Below are 21844 nucleotides of genomic sequence, written 5' to 3'. Positions count from 1 at the left end.
TCCACTTTAACAATGAGATCAGGCATGTAGGATCCCTAAGGGGAGTCAATAAACTTGAATCCATTCAATGTCCATACATTTAGATAACAGGTTTACTGAATGAAAAATTAAAAATTGATCATAATTTCTTTATTTGGGTGTTTTATCACTTCCTATTTTATTGTATGTCATCTGGGAAGAGAACCTTCAATAATCTACCTACCCGTGGGTTTAATCATCCTTTCTGCGCAGATGACTACCAATTTTATGTATCTAGCTCTATTTTCTTTGCTGAGTGATAGTTGTGAATCACCAACTACCAAATGAATATTTCCAGCTCTTCCTGAAAGTGTCTTAAGCTTAATATGGCCCAAACTTTTTGTGTTCCCTTTTCTTAGTTTCCAAATTTCTGTTGAGGATATCACCTCCTATTAGAAGCTCAGTTTCACAAAATTGGACATAGCCTCTCAATTTTCATAATCAGCTAATTTTCAAGTTTTGGTGATTTTACCTTCCCTCTCTTATCTCTCTTTTGGACTATTGCAATAAATTTCTTGTCTCCAGACTCCTTATCTCTATCCCATTTTCTTTGAAGTTGAAAAATGCTATTCCTAAAGGATAATTTTACCATATCATTCTTAACCTCCCTACTCAAGAAGTTCCAGTTTAAGATCAAATACAGGCTCCTAGATTTGTTATTTAAAATCTTTTACACAATAATTCTAACCAGGTTTGGTGGATTCTGAGTTATGTAATCTATCTATCACATCTATCTCAAATGCTAGCCAAACACTTATCTGCCATTTTATGTGGAAAACATTTTTCTCTTGTATCTTCATGTCTTTCCCTACACCTGGAATGTATTCTGTCATTATCTTCATCTTGTAGAATATCTACGACTGAAAGACCACCTCTTTCACAAAGGCCTATCCTGTTGCTATCCTCCAGTTGCTAGTGCTCTTCCTTTGGAAGATAAATTTTCCTGCCAAGCCAAGCATTCTATCCACCATATAATCTAACTAAGAACTAAGGGGAATAAATGAAAAAAAAAGAAGAATGGCCATTGTATCCTCCTTTCCCCCCATGCTTCAGTACAAATAGGATGTCTAGCAGTATATGTGTATATAAGGTCACCATTTATTATATAGTATCCCAAATCATTCCCCCAAAGCGTGTAGGCTCACACAGACAAGATTTGATCCTGAGAGCTTGACCCCAAAGAGTAGATTCTTTTAATCTGCTTTGTTAAAGTAAATCCCCACATCAGTGAAACAGATTTAAAACTACCTATAAAAATTATTGTTACATAAAGGGAAAATGCTTTGGTAATTGTAGATATTTGGGGAACATGGATCCAATGGTTTAATTTATTTGACTCATATAATGAAACAAAGAAATTTTTTTGAAAATTAACATATTCAAATCCTACTGTTCTGAAAAAGTATGTGTGTGTGTGTGTGTGTGTGTGTGTGTGTGTGTGTGTGTGATGTTGAATGCTATCACATTGATCACCTTCTTCTCTGATCATATCTACTGGTTTTTACTTTATTTCAGCTTTTAACATGGGATATTGGAAGAATACTTCTATTGCCATGATAATTAGATGCACTTAATATTTATTAGGCATCTGCTATACACAGATCATGGTTTAGGGATTGAAGGAAATACATATTTTAGATAAGATACAGTCCCTATTTTTAGGAGACTACCATAAGATAACTGAAGTCCAAGATATTGCATAATAAATGCATTAAAAATTTCAAAATAAATGCTTTGTAAGGAGTGAGGGAAAAATAATTACCAAAGAAGATGGTAGAAATCAATATGGTTTTGATGAAAGAGCAACATAATTCTCTAAAGGATAGATAAGAATTCAGCAAATGAAGAGGGGAAAGGAAGATATTCTTGTATAGAAAAAGGAGTAAAAACACAGAGGTGGGAGTGTATAGGACATTAAGGGAAAGAGAATAGTCTAGTTTAACTAGAACATAGATTTTTTTATGAAGTAAAGTAGCATGAGATAAAGATAGATAAAATGGTGCCAGATTTTATAGGGTTTTGAAAATAAATAAAAATAACTAATTTTTTTATATTTTTTATTTTGTTTTTAATTTATGGAATAAGACAAGTATTTCCATAACATAATGTAATAAAAAGATAATTGTTCATGAACTTGAAGATCTATTATATATAATTTGCTATTCCTTTAACATGTTATATAAATTTTTTCCTTTTTTCCTTTTTTTTCTTTCACTTTTCCCTACCTCCCTACTGTGCTATAAAAAAATGATAAGCCCTATTATCTTTGAATTTTATTTGCTAATTAAACCAGAAGATTTTTGAATAGATTATTCTTTTAGTAGTGTGAAGGATAGATTAGAATAGAAAAAATCTATAAGGATGAAAGTGAAGGATATTTTTGAGAATCAATTATTAGGGTTGTGGCAATGAGTACAGAAGGGAGATTATCAATGTGAATATTGCATAACTGGAATCATTTGAAATTTGTTTTACTAATTGGATATGAAAAGTTTCCTGTCTCTGTGTTTTTGCTCTGGCTGTCCCTTATGCTTAGATTGCTCTCTCTCAGTTCCTCATTCTCTTGGCATTTTTGATTTCTTTTAAGACTCAGTTTAAGTTCCATCTTCTCCAGGAGTCCTTTTCTTGCATTTAATTAGTATATATGTACTTGGTAGGGGAAGTTGATCCAAGCACTGCTAATCAATTGACTTTTCAATGATAAAATCACAGAAGTAAAAGAGTAGATATTAGAGACAACAAGGTGATGAAAATTTTTGGTTTTAATTCTTAGCATTCTTTATTCAGAATATGCTTCCCTGATAGCACTGAATTTGCTGAAGCATCTTACTGGTAATAAAACATGAGATTAATTCAAAACAAAGAAACAAAGTGCTTTTGACTTTTAAAAATTATATATATATAGTTGAAAAATAGCATCACAATTATTATTATATAAAAAGAGCTAAAACTACCATGGAAGCTAAGGCTTATATTCTTATTCCAATTGTTTTCTTTTGTTTATAGTTTAACGATATTGGGAATTATATGACAATACCTCAAAAGAAAAAAACAAGTCCACTTTATTTATGTACAGGATGGAAAATAAGAGCTGCTTTTCATTTAAATCAGACTGTTGTCATCTACATTGTTTATATTATAAATGTTCAAAACTACTAACAAATAGCCACTTAAAACCAAAATCTACTGTATCTGGATTACTTTTTTTTTTAAATGAACTTTATTTTTAAAAAAGGAGTTATAAATCATTTTGAAGGCTTATAATTTGATTCCCAAATGGATATATGTACTGAATGCATAAATCAGAGTAACAATATGCCTTTTATGTATCTAATTTAGATATGGCTCTTTAAGCCCAATAGTGTAATGATTAGACATAAAAAGCAAGTGATGAGATTTTCAATAAAGTATAAAGTATCCCTACAAAAAAGTTCCTAAATCAGACTTGTGGAATTAGGGGATAGCTAATCACTAGATCTATGTGATCAGGCCCTGATGACATTTAAAAAAATTAAGACAATTTTCTAAGAGGACATTTGAGGTAAGAAAAAACCCTGAGAAACATAATCTTTTAGCAGAAAAGGAACCAACTATGGAAGAAAAACTCTCCTGTTTAGAGAAATACCTGAGGTACAGAGAGAAAGAGACCTAGGGAACCAAGCTGATGATCTTCTCAGAATAAGAACATGATGACATTGTGATGAAGGAAAGGACTTTGGAGGTAGAGAGTGCTGGGAGTGTTGATTGTCTTGGATCCATGTGGTCCCAGTGTACTCTATGTATGTGCTCATTCTTCCAGTTGATGCTATGTATATTTGTGGGAGGTTATGGAGTTATGGGGAATGTTTTGTAGCTACTCTTCTTACTATGGCATGTCAATTGATGCCTTTACTTTGAGATAATTGAGTTTGCTGGCTGACTATTAAATAATCATAAGCTGTAGTTTTAGTGATGCACATCCATAGAATAAACTGAACCCTGAACACTCAACTTGCCAGTGTGATTTTAAGTTATGTAGGTAGTCCAAATGTTATGTAGGTTAAGTTATGTTATGTAATTAAGTTAAGGTTATGTAGGTAGCAAAATGCTTGTCTTGCTGATTAGAATATAAACTCCTAGAGAGATAGTTTTTGTCTTAGAAAACATATCTGACACATTAACTTCTTGATTTTTGACAAAGATGCACTGGCTCCGGCAGACAGGTTTTATAACCCACCAGAAGGTCAGTGTCCAGTGAGAGCAGCTCCACTATCTTTAGATAATCGCCAGGTGATGTGGAGAGACCCAGAAAGTGGTGAATGGAAAGGACCAGATAGGCTAACTGCTTGGGGGAGAGGGTTTGCTTGTATCTCTACAGGTGGAGAAGGAGTCAGATGGGTGCCAACGAGCCATATTCGCCTTGTCCATTGCAGAGAGACGGAGCAGACCCTTGAAACAAAGGAGAAGACCCAAGAAATATCGGGTGGTTCTGTTGCTGATTGTGCTCACCATTGAAAGAGCCTGGCAGTTATGGCGTTTGACTCATGGACATCAAAGATTGTTGGACTCGAAAACCCTCAGGAATCATTGGATTCTCTGAGATATAGGACTCGAAAACCCTCAGGAATCATTGGATTCTCTGAGACATAGGGCTTGAAAATCCTCAGGAATCATTGGATTCTCTGAGACATAGGACTGGAAAACCCTCAGGAATCATTGGATTCTCTGAGCCATAGGACTGGAAAACTCTCAGGAATCATTGGATTCTCTGAGAAATGATAAGACTGTTACAACACTTCAAAATCTGCTGGAATCATTGGATTCCCTAACACATAAAAAGACTTTTGCAGGACTTCAAAAACTCAGGGGGATCATTGGATTCCCTGACATGTGAAGCAATGGACAATAGATTGGTTTTGGACTATCTCTTGGCTGCTAAAGAAGGTGTATGTGTGACTGTTGTTTACATACCCTCCTTCTAGGACTTCTGGCGATCTTTTCCAACACCATGTTGATTTATATTGTTTGCTATTCCGCTACTTGCGTGTACAATTCATGTTTGTTACACCACATCGAGCATGCACTGACTGAGGGGAGGGTCATCCCTAATAGCCTCTGCGTTATTGCTATGTGCTTGTGTAATACCTCCCATGCTGATGGGTTTGTGCATAATAAGACCCTTCAGCCCAGAAACTCGCTAGCAACCCCCATTTCCCTTAGGTGCTTTTCATCTCCCTTCCTGAGATGTCAGGTAGGGCGTGATCATCTCCTTTTTAGTGCTTTCACTGCCTTTTCTGAGAAGTCAGGGAGGCTGTGATCACCTCCTTTTCGGTGCTTTCACCTCCTTCTCTGAGAAATTAGGAAGGCTGTGATCACCTCCCCTTGGGGGCTCTGACTTCCCTGAGGAGTCAGGGATGGCATGACCACCTGTGTTCTAAAATAAAAGAAAGCGGGAGATGTAATGGGCTGAGGTTTGAGTTGATGCACTGAGGTCCCAAGTACGTGAGGCTAAATAGTAATTGGGCTATACTCTATTAATATACATGATTGGATAAAGAATGGTCCCTGCCCACTCTCTGTGCAAGTCCTGATGTGTTGTAGAGGAAATGACGATTTTGGTGGGTGGAGGCAGAGAGAGAGGGAGGAAGAGAAGCTGGGAGAGATTGGGCCTGGGTTTGAGACTCCGAGCTGCTGGTTGTGTGGCTGCTGGTTGAGCTAGCTTCTTGACTCAGCTGCACACATTGCTATCGCCGATTCTCTTCCACCTTCTATCTTTCTTCACTGAGAATAAAGACTGACGATTTTCCCCTAACCTGAATTCCTGACTCCTGCTGATTTAAAAATACACGATCTTCACACATAGGAACTGCTTATTGTTGAATGAATGAATAGCAAAAGAATCCTGACTCCTTATTTTTTAAACTGAACTAGTGATTTAATTGGTATAAAGGAATACTGGTGAGGAATATCCTTTTACCAATGGAATTCATTCAGATAGAATGTACAGAATACTATGGTCTTTAGATACTATCAATGAATTCAAATCAAAGCTCTTTCCCAGCTCACTGAATGAACTGTCACACTATTTACCGGGGAAAGCCTAAAGCTGCAAAAAGACCTTAGCTGGAAGCTGTCTTATTTTAAAAGGTCCCCTGAGTGATCGTCAATTCTGGCTTAGAAGCGGATTAGGGGATTGTTAGCTATGAGTCTCACACACACACACATACACACACACACACACACACACACACACACACACAAGTCTGTGCCCCAATTTCTCCCCTCACCCTCACTCAGTCTCATATGATCCACTGGAAGTAGGCATAAAATAATTTGCATATGTTTTGTACAAACACATTCCACTAACGTCAACTACATTAAAATAAAAAAAAACTCGTGTGCATTTATATCATCCTATATTTTTGTTATTTTATATAACCATCATTGAAACAGTATTCTTCCCATTAAGCTTTGCTTAGAGTTTTGAAAAAAATGTCTGGTTCTGTGACTGTCAGTGTCTCAATCAGTATTTATCGGGTACAGGGTGATTATGCCACATAGATGATAGCCAGAGGAGAAGGAAAATGGTGGCTACATCTTGGATTTTATAAGGAGAGGGGTTTTAACCAGAATAATTCAGCCACATCAAGCTGTCACCAAGTATTGCTAGATACCAAACAAGCTGAGAATTACATGAATATATGTAATGAGAAAGTAGAGAACTATGGTGGTCTACCACATCTCTTTCTAATACAATCACATCTATTGAAACATTCTCCCATATAAGTATTAAAATATGTCTGTTTCTACACAATATTACTATACTCATAGTAAATAAAAACACTGATAAAAATAAGGTATTTTTAAAATAGTGTTGAAAATGAGATAAATGAAAAATTTCTGCTGATTGGGTATATCAAAGGTAAACTTCATCATATTACCTAAAAGAAGCCCTGCTTTCTCTTGCTGTGTTGTAATTTCAGTCATGTCCAGCTCTTCATGATTCCATTTGGGGTTTTCCTGGCAAAGATACTGAAGTGGTTTGCCATTTCATTCTCTAGCTCATTTTACATATGAGGAAACTGAGGCAAGAGTTAAATGACTTTCCCAGGGTCATACAGATATCATGTCTGAGGCCAGATTTGAACTCTGGTCTTCCTGACTCCATCAGACACTCTATCCACTGGGCCACCTAGCTGCTTCATATAGGCTCCCTATAGATCTTTTAGGCATGATATATTCCCAAGAGAGAGCTTCAGAGGCTAAACTTTACTAGTACTTTTTAGATTTCTTTGTGAAAAGCTTCATCTAAATCCTAAGCCATACAGGTACAAGCTCATGGTATCCATGAAAGGAAGAGCACAGACTACCTGTTGAAGACATTTTATTGGAAATTTTTCTGTTTTGTATTTTAGACTATGAAACATAACTGTGTAACATATAACTACTTACTGTTTATCAGTATTCCTGGCTGATTTTTTTTTTTTCATTCCTTGACCCTTTTAAGTACTTAAGCATATTCTAACTTTTATTATTGCCTAAATTTAATGTCATCATGGTGTGCAGTTAACCTTGAATTCATTAATTCAATGTCAGTGGAGCATGAATTCTAGGAGTTTCTATATTGGAAAGAATTCAAGCACAATAGCAACCATAGAATGAATTTAATAAAGTTTTAGGGATAATGACCCCATATGTAACCTATCCTTACTCTTCTTTACCTGCAACAGGCTTATTTTTTTTTTATTTCCTTATATTCTGGATTCTAGAGCAATAAGAGAGTATGAATTGATATTTTCTCATGTTAGTAGAATGGCATATTCTCTCATTAATTATTAATTAATTACATCTGAGTGCAATTTATAGTTTATAAAGTAAAAATATTTCATTAAGTTTGCAAATAAATGAAGAAACCAACACTTTCCCATGAACTTTGTCTTTCTCCTTTTCCTCCTTTATCTTTCTTTTTTCCTTTTCTCTACCCTGCAAACTCCTAGTCTCATGAACTAAAAAAAATCAATGTTTCTGAATATATAATTTACTGACAATGTAATAAATGATACAAAACACATTTAAGTATTTCAACGTCACATTAGTTGTGTGAAAAATCACAGTCATAGATATAGATTGACATAATATTTATTGAGTTCTAACTCTGTGCCAAGCATTTTGGATAAACATTGGAAATATAAATATAAAGGCAGATCTTCCTTTGAGGAGCTTATATTCTACTTGAGGAAGATAATTTCTAGCACTATATCAAATGATTCTTTGCCTTACTCTCGGAAAGGCCTTCTTCCTACAGATGTTAGCTCTTAGATTTAAACTGATAATATTTATCCTATTAAGGAGAATTCATAGTCTGCAAGTAAATGAAGAAACCAATATTTTCCCATGAACTTTCTTTCTCTACTTCCTCATTTATGTTTTTTTTTCCCCTGCCCTCTTCCCTGCAAACTTCCTCTCCCCTGCAAACTTCTGGTCTCGTGAACTGAAAAAAATTCAATATTTCTGAGCATATAATTTTCTGACAACGTAATAAATGATCTAATATTTAAATATTTCAATATCATATTAGCTGCGTGAAAAATCACAGTCATAAATAGATATAGATTGACATGATATTTATTGAGCTCTAACTCTGTGCCAAGCATTTTGCTAAACACTGGAAATACAAATATAAATATAAAGGCAGCTCTACCCTTGAGTTGCTTATACTCTACTCTTCACTGAGTGATATACTCAGCTCTTGTTTAAATAAGTAAGATTTATAAATAAGTAAAATTTATCCTATTAAAGAGTGTCTTATTTATTCCTATGATTTTTAATTTTTTAAGCATAAAGGGACATTATATTTATATCAAGAACTTTTTCTGCATATTTTGATGTAATTCATCAATAAATACTTATTAAATACCCACTGTGTGCTAGACATTGAATGCTGAAGATACAAACAGAAGCAAAAGGCACTTCCTGCCCTGAAAGAGTTCCTAATCTAATGAGGGAGACAACAATATAAAAAATATATACAAAAAAGCTACAAACAGTAAAAAAAGGAAAGAATTAATCAAGGAAGGCATTAGAATTAGAAAAGAATTGGAAAAGGCTTCCTTTGAAGGTTGCCAGGGAAGTCAATAGGCAAAGATAAGGAAGAGAAAATTCCTGGAGCCAAGAAATGTAGTGTCTCACTTTGTAAGACATCCATATTTAGTGGGCATGACTTGAATGAGGATCCATTAAAGGAGATTGAGAGGGAGTGGTAAGATAGAAGAAAATGCTGGGCTGAAAAACCTAGAGAAGTCATTATTGAGAAGGGGGTCATCAGCAGGATGAAGGGCTACATAGAAGTCAAGAAAAATGAGGATTATCATTATTAATCAGAGAAATGCAAATTAAGACAACTCTGAGATACCACTACACACCTGTCAGATTGGCTAGAATGACAGGGAAAGATAATGCGGAATGTTGGAGGGGATGTGGGAAAATAGGGACACTAATACATTGTTGGTGGAATTGTGAACACATCCAGCCATTCTGGAGAGCAATTTGGAACTATGCTCCAAATTGTGCATACCCTTTGATCCAGCAGTGTTATTACTGAGCTTATATCCCAAAGAGATTTTAAAGAAGGGAAAGGGACCTGTATGTGCAAGAATGTTTGTGGCAGGTCTCTTTGTAGTGGCCAGAAACTGGAAACTAAGTAAGATGCCCATCAATTGGAGAATGGCTGAATAAATTGTGGTATATGAATATTATGGAATATTATTGTTCTATAAGAAATGACCAGCAAGATGATTTCAGAAAGGCCTGGAGAGACTTACACGAACTGATGCTGAGTGAAATGAGCAGGACCAGGAGATCATTATATACTTCAACAACAATACTATATCATCAATTCTGATGGACCTGGCCATCCTCAGCAATGAGATGAACCAAATCAGTTCCAATGGAGCAGTAATGAACTGAACCAGCTACGCCCAGAGAAAGAACTCTGGGAAATGACTAAGAACCATTACATTGAATTCCCAATCCCTATATTTATGCCCACCTGCATTTTTGATTTCCTTCACAGGCTAATTTTTCAATATTTCAGAGTCCGATTCTTTTTGTACAGCAAAATAACTGTTTGGACATGTATACTTATTGTGTATCTAATTTATACTTTAATATATTTAACATCTACTGATCATCCTGCCATCTGGGGGAGGGGGTGGGGGAAAGAGGGGAAAAATTGGAACAAAAGGTTTAGCAATTGCCAATGCTGTAAAATTACCCATACATATAACTTGTAAATAAAAAGCTATTATAAAAAAAAGAAAAGAAAAAAAGAAAAATGAGGATTGAGAAAAGACCACTGGAAGTACCAATTAAGAGATCATTGGTGGTGCACTGGATAGAGCATAAGCCCTGGTGTCAGGAGGACCTGAGTTCAAATGCACCCTCAGACACTTATTAGCTATGTAACCTTGGACAAGTCACATCCAAAAATCAGTCTCCAAAAACCAAAGCAAATTAAAAAAAAGTGTGTGTGTGTGTGTGTGTGTGTGTGTGTGTGTGTGTGACAGAAGCAGAGACAGAAGAGAGCAGTTTTAGTGGGAGGAGGAGATTGGAAGTCATTGTAAAGGAATAAAGAAGTGAGCAGTCACAGGCAGGTAGATTGCATGATGTATTGAGCACAACTCCTAAAGTCAGAATATCTGAGTTCAGATCCTGTCTCAGACATACTAACTGTGTGACTCTGGGAAAGTCAATTTTTGCCTTAATTTCCTTATTTGTAAATTGAGTTAGAGAGAGAATGGCAAACTACTGCATTATCTTTGCCAAGAAAACCTTAAATGGGGTTATGAAGAGTCAGAAAGAATTAAAACACTTAAAAATAATAAGAAGTGAGAAGAGAGACAGTGGGGGTATTTAATTTATATAATCTTTTTGATAAATTTGGCCAAAAAGGGCAGAAGAAATATAGAATAATGATTAGTAGGGTTGGGAGCATCAAGTGAGATTTTTTTTCAGAATGAGAGAGACATGGATATGTTTATTAAGCTGAAGAGAAGGAGCCAGTAGTTGGGGAGAGATTGAAGATAACTGATAGAGTGGGGAATATTAGAAGAAACAAATCTATTTGAGGAGGTGGATAGGAAAGAGATTCTTGGTCCAAGTGAAGGCTTGGCTTTAGTAAGGAATAAGGCAACTCTTCACGTGAGATGGGAGAAGTGGCAGAAGCTTCTGAGTGATTCTGGATTAAGAAAGGAAAGAGGTAATCTCATGATTAATGGCCTGAAATTTTTTTTGTAAAATATGAGGCAAATTTCTCAATTGAAAGGATTAGGGGATTGGGTTAATGAAAGGGTTAGTTTTTATTATTTTTGTTATTAACATGGTTTATAGTTTACAGACAATGGACAGCATAGTATGGTGGACTTTTCAAAGCAGGCCTCAAGACTAGCTAAGTTTGAATTTTTCCTTTGACACCTAGGATGTGTGAACCCAGGCAAGCCACTTCACTTTTTAGTGCTCAAGACAAATTTCTTAAACTATAAGTTGCATGAAAGGTGTAAAACTCTCATCAGTAGAGTGGATTTCTATGAGTTCCCTATAAAAATATAGGTTAAGTTCTAATTTTTATGTTCATAGTTTTCATAATATAAAAATAATATGATCATTGTATATCATTATTTTACTATGGTGTAATTTCTTTGCTAATATCTCATTCAATATTTTTTTCATCAATATTCATTAAAGCCATGTTTGCTCATTTTGTTCTTTATGTCTTCCTTGCTTTCGTATTAAAAACCACATTTGTCTAATAGAAGGAGTTTGGCAGGATTTTTTTCTTTGTTTATTTTTGCAAGGAATTTGTCATAACTGAATTAATTTTTCTTTTAATTTTTGTAATAATTCATTTGTAAATTTATCTGGACCGATTTTTTTTTCTTTTGTAGTTCATTTATAGTTTTCTCTACTTCTATAATGTAAAGTACAGGCTAGCTCCTTGGAAAGCTTCAGAGTCAGCCAGAGTCAGGATAAATCAGAGGCTTGGTCTTTAGGAGGAGAAGTGAAGGAGGCAGGCAAGTTGTCACAAGGCTTGCCAATGACCTAGCCTGGATTCTGGAGTCCGTAGTCACCAACTGGTCTCCTCCTCATCCTAGCACCAAGTGACTCTGGCTCTCCCCCCCTTCCCTCTCCTCATTCCCCCTCCCCTCTTCAATCCTTGCCTATGATTATCTTAACACCAAACATTCAGCAAGCACCAATGGTGAAAAGAGCCATTATCCAAATATATGCTAATAGAGTCATTATCTCACATCAAATAGATAACAGTCTTAAGTGGTCAGTTGTTTGATTCAAACATGCCTTTTTGGAGTTTCAGCCCTCTAAACTATATATAATTTAATATTTTCAAATTCTTTATTTCTCATTCTGTTAATCTTCGTATTTCATATTTTTATAAATATTCATCCATTTCATTTATCAGTTTGAAATGCAATTGCATCAAATAGTTTCTAATGCTTTCCTTTATTTTTCATCATATGATTTTCTTTCTTTTTAAAATTAGATTCACCAACTTTTTATTAGATTTAAAAAAATGTCCCTACTTTTATTTATGCATTCTTTTTTTGTTTTCAGTTTTATTGATTTCTTCTTTGACTTTCCATTAATTCTATTTTTGTTTTTGTTGGTTTTGTTGCTATTGTTATGTCCAGTTCATTGATATCTTTTTTCTCTCCTTTCTTTTTGAAACTATTTTCTTCTGAGGATTGCTTTTGTTCTATGTTTAAAGTTTCCATATGAAATAACATTTTTTTTTTATTGAAATCATCTACACCTATATCAGTCATTTCTTGATTATTTTTTGAAGGGAATAAATTTATTAAGTGTTATACTTTTTAGAAAAAAGACTCCTTATTCATTACAATTTTTATTGTGTTTTGGTCAGCTTAAAATTTTAAATTTGCTGTATATTTCCTTATGAGGTTTTTATGGTTCAGTACATAGTTTTCCATTTTACCAAATTTATTTTTAAGAATTGGTTTTCTTCATTATATTTCTTCATTATCATTTCTTCATTCTTCCATTTCATTGAATTTATTTTTTAAGGAATTCTGTTCTTCAGTCAATTTCTGTGTTTCCTTTTCCAAACTGTTGGCTTTCCCGCCCCCCACCCCCCTTTCATAATTCGCCTGCATAGTTCTCTTTTTCCCCTCCATATTTCTTCTATCTCTTTAAAGATCCTTTTTTTATCTCTTCCAAAAGAACTTTTTGAGCTTGAGACCAATTTATGCCCCTCTTTGAAACTTCATCTGATGACATATTGCTTTGCTGAACTCTTCTGGTTTTGTGTTCTGATATTTCCTGTCTTCATAAAAGCTTTCTATAGTAAGAGCTCTTCCTCCCCCCTCCCCCCCCACCATTTTAAAAAGCTGAGCTCTGCTCCTAAGGCACAGGAGAGATTGTCCCTAGCTTCTTTTGCAGAGGGACGTGGGCTTTCACTGATTACTCTCAGGCTGCTGGTAGTGTAGACTTTCTCACTATGCTGGACGGGCCTGGCCAAATCCTGCCTGATTTGCTAGGGTTGGGGGGGGCTCACAATTTTTTTTCTGTGATTGTATTGGAGGTCTTATAGCTGGTCTGCTAATCCATTGCCCTTCTGAAGTAGGACAGAGTAGCCAACACTGCTGTACTTTGTCTCAGAGCTTCCCACTAGATTGCCCTGCCTCACTGCACTAAGCTTATATTGGGCCACATTTCTCTCTGCCTATTTGAAACAGATTTTTCCTGAAGTTCTTGCAAGACATCTTAAGCTAAAAACTTATTACACTCAATATTTATGGGTTCTATCACTCTGAAACCCATTCAGAGTCTTGATTTCGTTGATTCAGAGGGAAACTGGGGAGAGTTTAAACAATGTCTTGAGTACTCCCCATCATCTTGGTCCCACCCCCTCCAACCAGAAAGGTTTGGATGACTAATGGTAGAGTCACTTAATGGGCTAGAGGAAGACTATTAAAAGAAACCTACTCCAAGTTTTGAGAAAGTATTTGTAATTTAAATATAGTATCTTTATATCTTAGAGACCTTGCAGTGAAATTTGTGTATGACTAATTTTGATTGCCCTTTTGGAAATGTAAAGGTAGCTAATCCTACTTGGAATATAGCAGATTTAAAAGGAAATTTTTCGTGCCCTTACTTTTTGGGGATTTATGAAAAATGCTATTCGAACTTTTCCCTTATCTCTTTAGAAGAGGAATCACTAAACATGGTAGATTAAGTTCATCATACTCCTTGAACTATGTGAAAACATATTGGTCCATATTGTGAATCCAAAAATAATTCAAGCTCCAAACAGTATTTATAGGAACCTAGTAGGCCTATGTGTGCATATAATTATGTATATCTAGATAAATATCTACCAGCCCCTGAGAAAAAAATGACAAGCACTCTTTTTCTGAGCATTAGAGTGGATGCAATTCCATTGAATGGAATATTGGCAGATAGGCTGTATCATTAGGCTATCCCTAGCTGGAGACATTTATATATGTTTTGTATGTATGGTCATCCCTAGTTATCTTATAGTTTTATATAAATATAATCATCTTGTTGAGCAGTATTCCTTGCCTAAGGTCTTGGAATTTTAGGATTAACACCTGCTCATTGAACTGAGATTTTTTGACATAATATTTATTGCATTCATATATTATAATTTGTTTAGTTATTCTTCTATTGATGGGTACTACTTTAATTTCCAGATCTTTCATCCTACAAAAGAAGCTTATAAAGATTTTTTTTATCTATGTGGGTGTGTCCTTTTCATATTTCTTAGATCTTTTGGGGGTATTAATCTTGTAATGTTATTGCTGGGGTAGACAGGAAACACCTTTTACTAAATTTTTGGACCTAGTTCCAATTCATTTTGTATAATTGTTGGACTAGTTCAGTTCATAATTCTACCACTGGTGCATTAATATCCCTATTTTCAAATTGTTCCCCCAGTATTTGTCATTTCCTTTTTTGTTCAGCTCTGCCAATCTGATGTGTATGAATTAAAACTCCAGAGCTATTTTCATTTTTATTTCTCTAATTATTAGTGCTTTAGAACCTTTTTTCATATAACCATTGAAAGATTAGATTTTTTTCCTTTGAAAACTACCATATCCTTTGGTATTTATTAATTAGAAAATGGCTCTTATAATTTTAAATCAATTCTTGATAGTCTTGGAAATGAGACCTGTATATAAAAATAAATTATTGTAAAGTTAACTTTCCCCCAATTAATCATTTCTCTTTTAATCTTAGTTGGATTAGTTTTACTTATGCAAATTTGTGAGAATTTTGTGTTATCAGAAATATCCAACTTATCTTCTTTGATCTCCTCTACTCTTTTATTTGATCATGAACTCATTCCCTATCTATTGATCTGAAAGACAATTTCATCCTTGTTCCTCTAAATGATTTAGTATCCTTTTATATCTTAAGTCATGTATACAGTAGGAGTTTATCTTGATATATAATGATATCTTCTAACTCTAATTTCTCCCAGATTTTTCTTTAGTTTTCTCAATATTATCTGGTTGTAGTTGAGGTCTTTGGGTTTACACTAGGTTACTAGGTTTGTTTCCTTTTGTATGGGTTATACCTAATCTGTTCTTACTGAATGAGACCAGGTGAAGTTTTCTCAAAAAGTGTATGAGATGGAGTAGGTCAGAACTTAGGCCCAAGATGCAGGAAGTCACATAATCTATAAGCCTAGAGTTCTCAAGGGCAAAAAAGGTCAGAATCTAGGTCTAACCTTCAGAAAGTGACAGAAAGTGATGTGACCCACAGGAAATAGACAACACTGGTGACTGTTGGTCAATAATGATTACTTCCTTTTTAGTCCATCCAATGAAAACATTTGAGTCTTTTGCTATTTAACCAGCTTTACTATTTCTGGCCGGTCAGGTCAGGCATATGTTGGAAGCCGAGAGCCTCTACGTCTCCTAAGGGTGTTTGGCCTCTCCTTGCAAGGACTGAATAAATGCTTTCTCTTTCTATCTGAGGATGTCTTTGATTAGTTAAGTTGGGTAAGGGAGTCTAGCATCCCATATACTACTGTTTCATAGAATAATTTGAGATCTAGTATGCCAGCTCTTCATTTTTAACTCTGTGTGAATCTTTTTTTCTTTCAAGGCTTTTTCCTGTAAAGAATATATGATTCTACTTTCTAACACATCTAGCTACCCTGTTCCATTTTATGGATGAGTTCATCCCATTTGTATTTATTCTTTCTTATAATTACTAATACCTTATTTTCTTTCATCATAATTTTTTTATTTCAATCTCCCCAACAAATAAATACTTTACAAAGAAGGGAATGGAGAAAGAAAAGATATTGATCAACATTCATAGAAGTTGTATTCTTAATTCTTTGTCCTCTTCACCAAACCTAGATCTAGAATTTTGGTACTTATGCTTTCTTTCTTGTTAAGTTTCTCTTTATGATCAATTCTCCAGGATTTGATTTTGTTTTGGTTGTAATTTTTCCTTCCCTGGATCTACTTTCAATCTTATATTCTCCTCATCTTTTTCTCTATTCCTTCTCAAGTTAATATGTTTCTATATCAAATTCTTTATTTTTTAAAAAAAAATTTCTATGTGTGTTTAATCCTTCATTCAGTTTACAAAAGAGTGAGATTATGAGATATTCATTTTGTCAGTTCTTTCTTCAAGTTTTTATATTGTTTTATGTACCCCATTTTTGCAAAGTAGTTTCTCCTCCTTCCTATTTCTTTACTATTTTATTTTTTTTCCTTTCTTTTCTTCCTTCATTTAAAACCAACAAAACTGAATCACCACATCCAAAGTCCTGTGTTTATCTTATTTAATTCCCTTTTTGTCCTTTGAAAACAGTGGGATTCTGAAAGATCCACAGTATCAGTAGCAGCCATACAGTAGGGAGATATAACCAAATGACAGCTAGCAGCCCAGTGGATACAATGCCTGTCTTGGAGTCAGAAAGACTTAACTTTGTGAATTTAAATTTAATCTCAGACACTTACCAACTGTGTGACCCTGGGCAAGTCACTTAATCCTGTTTGCCTCAGTTTCTCAACTGTAAAATGAACTGAAGAAGGAAATGACATACCACTCCAGTATCTTTGTCAAGAAAAGCCCAAATGACTGGAAACTGAGAGGATGTCCATCAGTTGGAGAATGGCTGAATAAATTATTGTTATATGAATGTTATTGAATATTATTATTCTATAAGAAATGATCAGCAGGATGATTTTAGAGAGGTTTGGAGAGACTTACATGAACTGATGCTAAGTGAAAGGGCAAAACCAGATCATTGTACACAGCAACATCAGTATAGGAAGATCAATTCTGATGGACATGGCTCTTTCCAACAATGAGATGATTGATGCCAGTTCCAGTGATCTTGTGATGAAGAGAGCCATCTATACCCAGAGAGAGGACTGTGGGAACTGAATGTGGATCACAATATAACATTGTCACTCTTTTTATTGTTGTTCACTTGCATTTTGTTTTCTTACTCATTTTCTTTCCTTTTTGGTCTGATTTTTCTTGTGTAGCAAGAGAATTGTATAAATATGTTTACATATATTGGATTTAACATATATTTTAACATGTATAACATATATTGGATTACTTGCCACCTAGGGGAGGGGGTGGGGGGAAGGAGGGAAAAATCTGAACCATGGCTATGCAAGGATCAATGTTGAAAAATTATCCGTGCATATGTTTTGAAAATAAAAAAGCTTTAAAAATAAAAATAAAAAATAAATTGAAAAAATAAATACCCATATATCCTCTATGCTAGCTCTCTCACTTAGGTTTCTTTTATGGTTTAGGTTGACCACCTTTAGATAAAGAGATCAATGATTCATCCTGAACATAGTTTCTTCATTTTTGGTAACTACTAGAATAGTAGATCACAAAAATGCTATGTACATATTTAAAAATTTTTTTTTGTTAATTTTATCTTTAATTTATGGAATAAAATATGCATTTCCATAATATAGCATATTAAAAAGATAAATGCTTATGAAACTGCTAATCATGTACAACTTGCTATTCTTCTTAAATATATAATAAAGTTATTGTTATGGGCCAGAACTTGAAACAAGGTACTAAGAGGAATTGATAGAGACAACAGTTGTTTAGCATGGTGCTTAACAATTCTCTAGTTCAGTATATGTACTTAGTACTTACTATAGTTCTACAAGATTCCCACCTTTGATAAAAGACCATATATAAGCTCAGACAAATCCAGCCAGAATGAAAACAAGGGAAGACCAGAGAAGTGGTGGCAGGCTGTCCTCCTTCGCTTCTCCACTGAAACCAAGATTTGGAAGGCCTCCAGAAAAACTAGCAGAGTTCCAAGTGAAGGAGACAAGACTTTGAAGGAGACAATAACTCCAGAAAGCTTTTAAGAAAGCTAACTGAGCCCCAAGTGAAGGAGATAAGACTTGGAAAGAGATAATAAAGGATTTAGACTTTAATCCCTGGCTGCACTTGTGGTGATTACTGAGCTGAAAGTTAGGCTGCCTCCAGAGACCCCAAGAAAACCCCAACAAGAGAATATTGCATTTTAGAGAGAATATTACATTTTGGTGTCCAAATGTGGGGCAGATATGATCCTGATTTCAGTGGAAAAGTGTCCTCAACCCAGCAATTAGGGGGAGTACAAAAAATAGACAAGGAAACTTTATTAAAAGGCTAAAGTAGTACTTCAGCTAAAATGGGACAGATGTTTAGAAAACAGCCTTCTTTTACAGTTCAAGGAAAATGTGTAGAGAGCGTTGTCAGACTTATGAAAAGCCAAGGTTTGATTATAATTTGGTAGCAGATCACTAAACTTTTAGAAACTGTATAGTACACAGCTCCTTGATTCTCTAAGGAATTGGAATTAGATCTAGAGGAGTAGAAATTAGTAGGAGAGTAACTATATGAATACTACAATTCCAATCCAAAGAAACACTTTATACATATAATTTAATACAACTGGCTTTAGGAAATTATATAAGTTATAGAATAAGGAAAAAAAAGAAAGAGCGGGGGGAGGGGAGGAGGATCCAAATAAACAAGGTAGAGGGAGAAGGAGTAGGGGGAGAGGCAGTAACACAATCAGCACCACCTATGAATCAGCCTATGACAAGATGACAAAAAGCACTGGTTAAGGCAAAAAATGAAGGGCAGGATGTATCTGATTTAATAAATACATACCCTGTGATTGAAGAGCTTGACTCTTTGGGTCAACAAAGGAGAAGATACACTCCTTTTGATCTGGAAAACATTAAGGATTGGAAAAAGGTTTGCACTCTTTATGGAGCTACATCATCTTATGTTAAGATGTTACTAGAGAGTTTGGCTTATGAAATTTTAACCCTCAGTGATTGGAAATCCATAGCAGGGACATGTTTAGAACCTGGACAAAACTTGTTGTAGCTTTTGGAGTATCATGAATTACGTAGGATTCAAGCCCAATACAATAAGCAAACTGAGTTTGTTGGAATCTTTACAAACTGTTAAAACATTGGAGTTGATAGAGACAATAATTATCTAATTTGGCATGGTTCAATATAATTGATTTCATCTTAAAAAGAGATATTTTGGGCCAGAACTTGAAACAAGGTACTAAGTACAACTGATGGAAACAATGCTTGTGTTCACACCTTTAGAGAGCTCATAAGTATCTAAGTACTCAATGGAGCTCACATGTTTGGGAGATTTCAGGCTTAGTATGAGATATCCGAATTCCCACCTCCCTTAGGGCCAGAGAGCACTCTGGGAGATAACCCAGAATCCCTCTCTCTACAGAAGGAGGAGTTAACCGTTGGGAGATCATATATATACAGGAAGCTTTTAGAGCTGGAGAGAATTTTTTCTTGGGAACATTGACTGGGGTCGGAGAGGAGTACTCTGGGAGGAAGCCCACAAGCCCTATCTCTGAGGCAAGAGAGATTCCTTGTATCTTCTACCTTGGTGCTGGCTGGAGTTGGAAGGACAAACCTTTGGATTTGGAGACATTCGGGCGGAGCTCTTAGAACCAAGTGGAGAGATAGGCCTCTGAAATAACCGGGCTATATTGAAGGACACAATAAAAGATCTGAACTTTTATCACCTGGCTGTGTTTTGGAAAAAGAACACCAACATGAGTTAATGAACAAATTACTTTTAACCAATTAGCAGGTGAAGGTCAGTATGCAGAGAATTCAGCACAGATTAATTACCCCATAGGAGCATATGAACAAATTGCTACTGCTGCAATAAAAGCTTGGGGGCACCCTCCCAGGGAAAGATTGAGGGGAAGCCTTTACAAAAATAGAGCAAGGTCCCAGTGAACCTTTTGTGCATTTTATGGGATGTTTGCAAACAGCTGTCACAAGAACCACTGGAGAAATTGCAGCTACAGAAATAATGACCAGACATCTGGCTAATGAGGTTTGCAAAAGAAGTATATGGGGACTACACAAAGATGCTCCTTTAGAGGAGATCATAAGGTACTGTGCCATAGTGGGCACAAATGCTTATTATACCCAGACTATGATGAACATGGGAAGACAGGGTCCCTCTTGGTAAGGGACTTCTAGAGAAACTCGTCAATGTTTTCAGTGTGGAAACATTGGACATCTGAGAGCCCAATGCAGATATGGAGATAGAGTGAAAAGATAGGGTGAGAGAAAACACAAAACCCCATGTCCAAAATGCAACCAAGGCTTCCACTGGGCCTCAGACTGTAGATTGACCTAGGGAAATGAGAGGCAGGGCCCAGCCCCACGATATCATACAAAAGATAGTTGGGGCATGATGGCAACCGAGGTTACACCTTTAGAAGTTCAGGACTCTGATGTGATCCATCAGGAGAAAAGCAATCACATGGCAGAAAGGGATTACAATTGTAGAGAATACAGGCTTTTTTAACCCAACAGAAGAGTAGTGTCCAGTGAGAACAGCTCCAATGTAATTGCCAGGTAATGAGGAGAAATCTAGAAAGTGGTAAATAGATGGGACTAGATAAGTTAACTTCTTGGGAGAAAGGGTTTGCTTGTATTTCTACAGATGGAGAAGGAATCAAATGGATGCCAATGAGCCATAATCACCGTGTCCATTCAGAGAGAGACAGAAAAAAAAAGAAAAACCTCAAAACAAAGAAGACCTAAAAAACATCTGACACTGAAAGATGATGGCTGATAATGAGACTGTTAAAGAACTTTAAAATCTGCAGGAATCATTGGATTCCCTAACACAAGATGAGACTATTTCAGGACGTCAAAACTTGCAGGAATTATTGGATCCCTAGCACATGAAGTAATTAACAATAGATTCCTTTTGGACTATTTCTAGGACTTATGGATATATATAATTCCTCATGTTGATTCATGTTATTTGTTACATCAATACTAAGATGTATTACTATGTGCTTATGTAATCTATGTAAATATGTGTAATACCTCCCAAATTGATGGATTTATGTATACTTGTTTTAAGAGTGAGATCCTTCAGAAACCCACTAATCTGATTTGATTTCCCATTTCCTTTGGTGTTTTCATCTCCCTTTCTGAGTCGTCAGGGAGGGCGTGATCACCTACTTTTATGATGTTTTTACCCCTTTCTTTGAGAAATCAGGGAAGGTGTGTTCACCTCCTTTTTGGGGGTTCTCATCTCCTTGAGAAATCAGGGAGATCATGACCACCTATGTTTCAAAAAAAAAGAAAGCAGGAGATGTTATGGGCCAGAACTCGAAACAAGGTACTAAGTGGAATTGAGGAGACAATGGTTAAATCTAGTTTAGCATTGGTGTAATCCTACAACAAATAATAGTTTCCTAGTGATATAATGATTGGTG

Source organism: Sarcophilus harrisii, chromosome 6, assembly GCF_902635505.1.
Source record: "Sarcophilus harrisii chromosome 6, mSarHar1.11, whole genome shotgun sequence".
In the NCBI taxonomy this organism is placed as follows: domain Eukaryota; kingdom Metazoa; phylum Chordata; class Mammalia; order Dasyuromorphia; family Dasyuridae; genus Sarcophilus; species Sarcophilus harrisii.
The sequence above is the reverse complement of the archived record's forward strand: the minus strand, read 5'-3'. Positions refer to the sequence as shown.